We start from the raw sequence: 11,078 nt of genomic DNA, 5'->3' as shown, positions 1-11,078 counted from the left end.
TTATAAAGTTCATATATATATATATATATATATATATATATATATATATATATATATATATATATATATATATATATATATATATATATATATATATATGAACTTTAAAAAAGGTTTACCAGGAAAGTATGGTAACAATAAACATTATTTTCCGTTAGAGTTTAACACTCAACCCTGCGGATACTGCCAAGAAAAGAAAAGACTGCAAAACTATATGGGTTCAAGAACAAGTGACCACAGTGCAAATCATTATCATTTGAAGTTCAAATAATAACTGGAAGTTAGGGGACTGATATAAAGGAAAGCCTAAAAAATAAATGACCTAAATTGTGTTTTCTTCTAGAAATCGAACAATACAAAAATAAGAAAAAGATTCCTCATGAAGTATAGGCATCGCAAAGAATATAGGAACTATAAGTATTTATAAACTAAAAACATTTATAATTTGATTTGAAAGACGACGGCTGATCCTGGCTTGTTAAATATACTCAGTGATTGGGAAATATCAGCAAATTTTGCTAAATCTATAAATCTTTGGAAACAGAGAGAATTTTTTAAGCACATCTTACTTTATATAACAAATATAACAAAAATACATTAAAATAAGTGCCTTATTTTAATGTATTTTTGTTATTTTCTCAGTAAATCTAATGACAACAACTGAAGTGGAAGTTCTGAAGAGATATCTGTAGAATTTCCGCTTTAGTTAATGCATTTCGGACTTTGATGTACAGTGAAGAAAAAAAAAAGTTCAACTACTTATTGTACAACTGGTTAGTTAAGAGTAGTACAATTTCGGCTGTGGATATCGTTCACAGCCGGAAGTTTTTACTGCTCTAATTATACTTTTGACATTGCAACAGTTGCAACAGTGTCAATAGCTGAAAGATCGTTTTCCAAACTTTAGTTTACAAAAGATTATCTTTTCAATTCTATGAGTCAAGAAAATTTGAGTTCGCCATATTAAAGCCTTCCGAGACATGTTACGAATGTAACGGTTGACCGATTTACAAAATGTAGTGACATACTTTTCTTAAGAATGCGATTTTTCATTTACTGTAATAAATCAAATTTGTAATTTTGAAATAAAAATCTTTTATATCGTTTATATTATTTAACACATTTTATTGATATTCAAAACACGTTTGACGTAAAAATTTGTAGTAATATAAAAAGGCAATCGTAAAATAAAATATTTCTATTGAAAAATTCGTGGAAAGCTCTTATTTATGAGTCAACTCTCTTTTTAAGAACTAAAAATCAAATTTTTTGACACAAAACCAAACTCTTGAAATATTCGAGATAACACCAAAAAAGGACAGCCGAAAATATAGAATTGAACTACGCAGCAAAATTTGCTTTGCATAAATGCACATCCGCAGAGTTATATATCTTAATTTACAGTGGCATATACAAAATCCTTTAGAGCTACACTGTTCACCAAGCAAAGCGCGTTTATAAATTAAAAACAAAAAACAAAAAAAACAAACTGACTGATCAGGCAGTCCATTTTTTAGTGTGGCGCTTGAACATCATCACCAGTTGTATAGGTAAACATATTAGTTTTTCCTCAGAATTAATAATTTATTGGCCGGGTCATTATTTTGTTAATTATCAATACGAAAAACTGAAATATAATTTAATTTTTGCAGCATATGAAAAATTATAAAAAAGTTGTCCTTAACGATTGCATCTTGTAAATTACATTTGAACTCTATTACTTGCATTTCAGTGAACGCATCCAAAATCAGAAATGTAAAGGGTGAGTACTTTTATCTATAAAAACTGGTTTTAGCTTAAAAGGAAATTTTTTAAACAAATTTAGTACTTTAAAGTTTCAAAGTAAAGAATGGTGCAAGTCATCAGTGGCAGCATGCTTATTTTACGTTAGTTTTTTCATATTCCAATGCATTGCTAAGATTTTATAGCGCCTTTTTAAATGAAAATTCAAACACCTAATGAGAAAACTTCTTTTGATACAAATTTTAAAATGCGTACTCCAAAAACAATTAGGAAAGAAAGTGTGCGCTGATTGTGATACACAATATCTTGAATTGATGTTATATAAAAAATATGCTTTTAAGCGAACTTTCTTGTACTTTACGAAATAAATATCAAAATCAAAAATAATTTTGTCGTTGATGAAAATCATAGGTGTGTGTAAATTTGTGATTTTCTTTAATACCCAAGCAGATACTTCACAGTGTTTTTTAAAATACGGAAATTTTCGTTGTATGATATTTTTCAATTGTTTTGAAAAATTGTAAAAATTGACATTATAAAAATATAAAAATTGAAATAAAAATATAATTTCAGTTTTCATATTTTCACAAAGTTCGTAGTAATACTAAAGCGTAAGTTTGATAACGCTAAAACCCTGAAAGTTTAAGAGCAGAAAAATCACACAAAGCGTTACTAAATGTTATATAAAGCAAAAAAAAATGACATGTACATGAATTGCTCCGAATTTCTTTTAATTGGGTCCCGGGATTTTGAAAGATGAGTGTGAATAATTTAAATGCCTTTTACATTTTTAACCTAATTATGTAATTATGTAAAATGTAATTAAAATATGACCGGGTTGAAAAATATATCAATCTTTGTTTCACGACTGAAATGGTCAATCATAGCAACAAATAGCAAAACCATGTGGTCGCACGCTTTAACTACACTTACGTGTTACAACCGTGAAATAAGAGTTTCAATTGTCGTGAAAACTATTGCCAACTTTATCAATGCTTAATTGCTGACTTTAGAAGAAAATTTAAATGTTGATAATAATGCTATTTTTTTATGCAAAAACTGTACGCCTTAGAAGGTGGACTTAACATTCTAGAAAACATTGGATTACGCCTTGGATTTTTTAATTTGAACATAAATAGAATAATCAATTTAACAATATGTTATAAAAAAAAAAATAAAATAAAATAATAAAAAAAGTATTTTTTCGAAGCTCTCACACAAATCATTGTTGATTGCAGAGCGTTGAACAGGCGATTTATTTACATATTTTTGCGTTTTAACTTTTAATCGTTAAGCGTTTTTAATAAATCTGAGTAATGTACCATAGTAAATCTTTTACAACTCCTTCAAGCAAACAACATGTTAAATGTAAGACTAAGAAAATTGCTTTAATCATAAAGAGTTTTTACCGTGGAGGTGTGGGGAAGGAGGGGGTTCATTTTTGGGGGCGTCTAAAAAGAGGTTGTAAATTGAACGATTTGTGTAACTTTAACAACGTTGGGAATAAAATATTAAAAATAGAGAATTTTTTTTAAAAAAATCTAAAATTTTAATTATTGTTAAACTGTCGATAGGTAACAAATGCTAGAAAAAAATGTCAAATATTTTTAAAAAAGAATAACCCCCTTGGTTTGAAATTTTATTTTCTACATTGACGGCCAATAAAAGTTAAATGAAATATAATAGAACAAAACTAACAAAAAAAAAAAGTTGAAATCTGTTGTTATTGCAAACTTTAAAACACTTTTTGATGCTTTGAAATTCGCTTCTATAAGCTTTCCGTAAACAATAAGTCTCTTACTTTCTAAAGCGCAGCAATCATGAAAATCGATAAGAGATAGAACATCATTAAAAACGATTAGAGATTTTGAAAAGATATTTTAACACTTTAGGATTTTAGGTTTGCGCACGCGCTAGAGAAAAAAACTTTTTGAGTAAGGTTTTTCTTTAATCTCTCATCTCAGTAAATAATTAGGCCGAGAAACAGAGTAGTAATTTCATAACGAAGGCAAGTTTATATTTAACAAAAGACAACCCTCTCCACAAAGCAACGATAGCTTCTAAATATACTGTTTTTAAATATATTTTAAAACAAACGCATTTGATAACGAAATTGGAAAAAACTATTGTTGCAAAATCTAACGCTTTGAAATTCTTTTGTAAGCTAAAAAAATTAAATTTGAAAAAACGTTTAAGTTTTAGTTTTATTGCGATTGGTAATCAATCTATGTCCAATATTTTTTATCAAATACACCTTGACGTTCGTGATTTTTATAAACAATAAGAAATACATATTTTACATTGAGAGCAGATGGTCTTCCGATCGCAATAAAAGAAGCATTCTTTTTCCAAACATATTGAATTTGGACTAAGAAAATAGTAGAGCTCTCTTAAAACTATACTGTAAATTTACGACTGTTAAGGTAATCTAATACAAATTATACAGGTTATCAATTGTTTTATTATTATTGTTGTTAATGCAGTCGTTTATAATAACCAGTTTTTTTAGTTTTTCATTGAAATCACCAAATAAATTTTTACTATTGCACTATTTTGTTTACATTACTTACTGCGGGACTTTTTTTTTAGAATACAAAAAATGCCTGCCAGTAGCATAATCATTATTTGCATTCTTGGTTTTGTTGCGTGTACTTCCACTGTGGTGTATGCTGACTTCACTTGCATGGGATTGTGCGAGACTCCATATGAGCAGTGCTTAAAACAAGTGAGTAGATTAGAAGAGACGTATTTTGTTTGTATGGTCGAGCGAAACAAGTGCGTAAAACGATGCGAACGATTTAGAATGGTATCGAACGAATCGGAACAATAAGTAATTAACTTTATTGCGTTATTGAATTGAGCATCTTAAGATTTGGCTTTAATCGATGCAGCAAAAATTTAATGTAACGTTTTTTTAAGAAATTTTTGTTTTATCTTTCATGTACTTTTATGTTTCATGGTTTTTTTTTCTCAATTTTTATGGTAAAAATAGTAGAATCTTTGTTAATGCAAACAATTAAAAGAAAAATGCGAACACATATAGAGCAAACAAAGTGGAAGACTTATTTAGATGAAGTTATCTCCTGTTCGACAAATAATCAAATTTGTAATGTATCGTATAAACTAGGCACCAAATACACGACTTCGGATCGGTTCGGTTCGGTTTTGATTTTGGTTTTAAGTATAAAAACTCAAGTAGATCTTTTCTTTTATATTTTTCTTCTTAACAACTAAAAAATAAGACTAAAAATGCCGACCTAATTATACACTATCCGTAAAACTCATAGAAATTGAAAATTGAAAAAACCCACTAATAATCAAACATTAATGAGATTCATTCAAATTTCATTAAAAACGTTTCGTGAAAACAACTAGACCACGTTTAAAAAATCACAATCATATCAAATACAAATTTACTTCAACATTCATAAAGGCTTCAATGTCGAGAGAGCATTGGTCTAATTACACTTGTATCTTATCGCTGCATTTCGTATTATGTGCCCTTCCACTTTAAATTTGGTTTCAAGAGCTATGCATCTGATCTCTTAAACACATATTCAATATCAATATGTACTGATAAGAATGTTACAAAAAAGCTCAAGCAAAATGGTAAGCTTAAATAGCGGCAGTCTTAAAAAGCGGTAACCCAAAATTCATAGAGCCTAAAAGCCCTAAAGAGTTCGGCTCTAAGTGTTTAGTTTGACCATTAAAAACTAGATTAAAGTCACAAGAATGCAATAAAAAAAAATTAGAACAATATTTAAAGTAGGTACATTAGAAATAAGAATGTGTTAATGCACAAGACTAAGTTGTGAAGAAGTCAGCATAAAAAATAACTTTTTTTTTTATTTCAAAATAATTTTTCATTGAGTTAACTTCCTTTTGATTAGGTTGTTCACATATACTTGAATATCTTTTAACAATAGAAAAATATCTTTCTTATTTAAAAGCTTGTACGGATATGTGTCAATATTTTTTGTCTTTTCCAAATACTTTATCGGCTTGAATAAGAATTTAAATTTTCGAAGTTTATCTAATGCTGAAATGACGATTTAAGTTTTTCTATCACATATAAGGATCCGAAAATCTTTTCAGGAAATTATAGATCTCCTATCAACAGTCTGTGTCGGGTTTCGGTTAAGATCACCAATAACTATTATAAATAATAAAAAAAAACCGAGCCGATAATCGGTTGCTTAGTGCCTAATTCAAATACGACGACCAAAACAGCTTATAGTTCAACTTGATTTCAAATTGACTTTAAATAAGTAATGTAAGAAAAATTACCAAGATTTACAAGTTATTACTAAAAAAGTTTTTAATGAATTTTTCCATCTGCCATTTAAGAGACAAGATTGTTGACTTGAGAAGAAAGAAAAGGATTTAAAAATTTCTAAAATGCTGGAAGAAGCATTTGATGGAAGTCAAAAAAGCTATGAAGAAAGATTCAAGAAAGATAAAACGCAAGATTTAAAAACTAGAGAAGATGTAGATTTCCTTCACAATCAGAAAGGATCACGTGTTCAAAAAATGTTGGGTAATGATAAAATTTCACAAAACATTGTAAAAAGTAAAACATAAAAAAATAAGAATAAAGTTTTAAAAAATGAAAATCCATTAGAAAAAAGAAGCGTTGGTTACTGAGAAACATGAAGAAACAACAAAATTATTTCTCAAAACGTTTCTTCAGCTTTTTAGAAAAGTTAGATTAATGTGTTTGTGTATAATTTTTAATAATAAAGTTTTTGATAAAAATTTAGGCTTCTGAATCATTAACATTCCCTAAAAATTGCCTCGATAACAATATTCTACCAGTATTTTATACAATCAGCAGTTCTTTTCTTGGGTGGTAAAGACTTTTACTTTAGATTTCCGATTGCTTTACATCATGACAGTTTAATAGCACAGGGCGTTTATTATTCAATATACGATTTTCTATAACCACAGTTCAGTAGTCTGTGGCCTAATATAATATCATTCAAGAATATTTATTAAAGATCCTACTTCTGTAACAGCAACATTTTAGATCTTACAGCTTTTAATTCAGAAAGTGAAGTCACTTAAAAAATAAGAAAGATTTGTTGTCATGTGCCTACTGAAAAGTGTTTACCTGAAGATCAATTGCATAAATTCTATCTTAATTTAGCTTAAACACTAAAACCTGCCAGTTGGTAGGAAAACTGAATTTTAAAACTTTTACTGACAATAAAAAAAAAGGAAATAAAAAATAGAAGATTGAACCATAAAAGCTTTTTCTTTGATCTGTTAAAAGTGACATTATAAGAGACGAAATGGCTAACAATCAATTCATCCAACTGGGATTTTTTCCCGGTTTATGTAAAATTTAAAAATAATGTCACCAGTCTTGTTGTAAATTGAGAGCTTACGGTAAGAAAACTGCAACGGCAACTTCTACAATTTATGATAAATATTTGACACTAGGCATGCGCAATGGATGGGATCCCCTGAAATGTCGTTTTAAAACTTTTTACGCGACGTCAAAACGTTGAAATTCGTGTTTTCTGAAAACGGCTTATAAATGGATCAAAGTAGCACTTGCTCCAAAAGTGTAACAAAGTAATTATTTAATTTCTGATGCAAATATATAAGATATATACACAAGTATAAATATATATATATATATATATATATATATATATATATATATATATATATATATATATATATATATATATATATATATATATATATATATATATAAATCGAGTATCACTTTTAACCCGTTATAACATAAAAACTATTGAGGTAGTTGAAGTACATTGAGTAAGCGGCATATATCACTACGTAGAAATCTAAATTCACTTTTGCATTCATCATCAAACATGATTTCTAAACAAAATTGCTTAACTCCGAAACGGTAAATCTGGATTCTTAGACAAATTTAATTTGTACAGTTGTAAAAATTCACTTGCTCCAAAAGTGTAACAAAGTAGTTATCTAATTTCTGATAAAAATTTAGGATATATACATAAGTATAAATATATATATATATATATATATATATATCGAGTATCGTATCAAGTAGTCTACATAGGAAAATCGTTTTAAAAAAATACACAGTGTTTCTGCCGGAGTAACTTTTAACCCGTTACAACATACAAACTCTTGAGGTAGTTGAAGTACATTGAGTAAGCGATATATATCACTACGTAGAAATCTAAATTCACTTTTGCATTTATCATCAGACATGATTTCTAAACAAAATTGCTTATAACTCCTAAACGGTAAATCTTAGAAAAATTTAATTTGTAGAGTAGTAAAAATTCCTCGTCGTTTATGATATTTGATTCTAATGCAAGTAATAAACTATTTCTAACATTTCTTAAAGGAGCCATTTTTAAATTTTTTTAGGTTTATTTCAAGATGTTTTCTTTTTTTTGAAGCGGAAATTCGTAACTAATTTTATTGGAATACCGCAACTGCAAGTCGCAACCGCTCGATCCAGACCTTTGTAGTCTCTGTTGTCGTTGCAGTTTTCATATCGTAAACTCTCTAATGACAAAGCAGGACGTGCTCTTAAACGTTAAAGCTTTATTAAAACTTTCAGAAGAGAAGAAAATAGCGAAACAAGTTCACTGGTTGTTGCTGATCATCTTTTAAAATTTAAGTCAACAGAAATCTTTCTTCTTTAAACAAAAAAAAACAAAAATATAAAAATTTTTTATACTTAAAATTAAACGAAAAAAAACAATTTTCTAAGCACCTCCCTCCCCCCCCCCCCCTTCCAAACTCCTAAATATATTCAACATGAATTTAAATGTGTATGAACAACCATTCCCACCATTTTTTGCAAAAAATCAAACCATAATTAGGGAGCTTAGGCAATTTTTATAGCCAATGTAAATCTTTTTTATTTAAAATGCATTGGATTCCTTAATATATTTTATTTTCAAAATGGTTTCAACCACTTCTGTAGCTTATTTAGTTCCAAAGATATTCGTGTTTTATTATTTTCAATTCATATACATTTTATGAAATATTTCCTTAAAGTATCTCGTTAAACATTTGGCACCGAAAAAAAAAACTTTATCTTTTTTTTTTCTTGCGTAAAAAGTTGCGTTAACAATAAAATATCTAAAGACGGGGGAAATTTATAAAATTTCCACTTAGAAAACAAAAAACCCACCCTATTAGAAACCAAAAACAAAAAAAAAACTGATTGACATAATAAATAAATAGTTGCAGAATCTATTTTTATGTGGGGACGAAAGAATTGCTTAATTTACTTGTATATAAACAAAACTGAAACATTTAAAGTTAAATAACTTTATCAATTCTAAAGCAAAACGATGTCCCCAAAAAAATTATTGTAGTGCAACCTTTTCTAAAAAAAATAACATCTATATATACATATATACTATTTATTTTCATGGGTGGGTTTTCATTCTTCGACACCTACATAAAATCATTTGTTGCGTTTTTTGGACGAAGTTTTTCAAAAACGTTCGGTATATTTTTTCCGCGATAAAATGTCACGTGACAAAACTCCCTACCATAGTTTAAAACCGGTAATAACTTAATACTAAAACCCAGTTGTTGAGACGTAAAGGAGAAATTATTTCCAATTAAACTGATGTCCACTTTTTGATGAAAAATGGAAATGAGTTACTTGAAAAAATTTATTTCCGATTGCTTGGCTAAGTCTTATGGTACCATGAAGTGATCCTTGCTTACTGGCAATGATTAATTATGCAATCTGTTTAGATCAAATTTGATCATTTGTAACAAATGCTTGGATGTTTTGATGTCTCGTCCAAGCTATATAGAAGATTTTGACCCATAATTGTAAGACACTTTGTACATCATTTTTTAATTTGTTATGGGAATGAAGCTCTTAATTTTGAAGATGAGCAAGTATATTTAGTTAAGTAGAACCATAGTTCTTTGAATTCCGAGCATTTGGTTTTATTTCGATAGAGTCAAAAGGAGGGAAAAAAATGAAAATGTTATAATTGTGTAATAATAGATTTTTGACTAAGAACAAATTTATAAATAACTATCAAACTGCAAATAGGTTGTTATTACAAATTGTTTATATCATTCAAGTATGAAAATTGGCGCTAAATGAACCCAAACTTACAGTTGAAATGAACCCAAACTTGAAAGTGATTGAATAATGATTTATTGGAATTTTTTATTTTATGAAAATTTAAAAAATGAAATATCGTAAGATTTTCAAAATCGTAAGATTTTCAAAATCGTAAGATTTTCAAAATCGTAAGATTTTCAAAATCGTAAGATTTTCAAAATCGTAAGATTTTCAAAATCGTAAGATTTTCAAAATCGTAAGGTTTTCAAAATCGTAAGGTTTTCAAAATCGTAAGGTTTTCAAAATCGTAAGGTTTTCAAAATCGTAAGGTTTTCAAAATCGTAAGGTTTTCAAAATCGTAAGGTTTTCAAAATCGTAAGGTTTTCAAAATCGTAAGGTTTTCAAAATCGTAAGGTTTTCAAAATCGTAAGGTTTTCAAAATCGTAAGGTTTTCAAAATCGTAAGGTTTTCAAAATCGTAAGGTTTTCAAAATCGTAAGGTTTTCAAAATCGTAAGGTTTTCAAAATCGTAAGGTTTTCAAAATCGTAAGGTTTTCAAAATCGTAAGGTTTTCAAAATCGTAAGGTTTTCAAAATCGTAAGGTTTTCAAAATCGTAAGGTTTTCAAAATCGTAAGGTTTTCAAAATCGTAAGGTTTTCAAAATCGTAAGGTTTTCAAAATCGTAAGGTTTTCAAAATCGTAAGGTTTTCAAAATCGTAAGGTTTTCAAAATCGTAAGGTTTTCAAAATCGTAAGGTTTTCAAAATCGTAAGGTTTTCAAAATCGTAAGGTTTTCAAAATCGTAAGATTTTCAAAATCAACTTATAAGTTTTGTAGATTTTTAACTCTATGCGTTTTTGTTCTTTTAAAGAAAACTGTGATGTAGGCTTGGATTGTTTCTGCAGCAGTTAACACTATCGCTTCGGAGTTTCTGATAGAGAGTTTTTACTTCCATTTTGACTCCATCAGTTGTTCCAGAATTTTTTGCAATAGTTTACCTATTTTGCATTGCCAAAATGCAGAATAAATGTAAAATATTACAATTTAAGAAAACACTATTTGAAAATGATAACAACAACCCTGAAACAATGGTGAGTTCTTCTTTTAACGTTAAGCGTAAACCTTATCCTATCTAAAAGTTTCAAAAAAACTAAAATATAAAAAGTAAAAGTGTCGTCTCCAGTATTGCCCATGTAGTTACTAATATTTTGAATTTCTTAATAAGCAATATTTTGTTTATGTTTATTTTATAGACTCTATTGAAGAAGAAGCTGATGATAAGACAAT

The 11,078-nt window shown here is 28.2% G+C and overlaps 1 long non-coding RNA gene across 1 annotated transcript; it reads left to right on the top strand.

Moving 5' to 3' along the window:
• The first annotated feature begins 3,963 nt into the window (after positions 1-3,963).
• Positions 3,964-4,683, top strand: LOC149890233 (uncharacterized). The gene is made up of 2 exons (XR_016451502.1): positions 3,964-4,166; positions 4,333-4,683. It is a non-coding gene; the product is annotated as an uncharacterized LOC149890233 (long non-coding RNA).
• Positions 4,684-11,078: the final 6,395 nt, after the last annotated feature.

The sequence above is a fragment of the Hydra viridissima genome, unplaced genomic scaffold (assembly GCF_058129835.1).
Source record: "Hydra viridissima isolate aposymbiotic clone 2 unplaced genomic scaffold, HvirCarnegie_v1 scaffold_4, whole genome shotgun sequence".
Lineage (NCBI taxonomy): Eukaryota > Metazoa > Cnidaria > Hydrozoa > Anthoathecata > Hydridae > Hydra > Hydra viridissima.
Note: the sequence above shows the minus strand (reverse complement) of the source record. Positions and strands in the feature narration are given on the sequence as shown.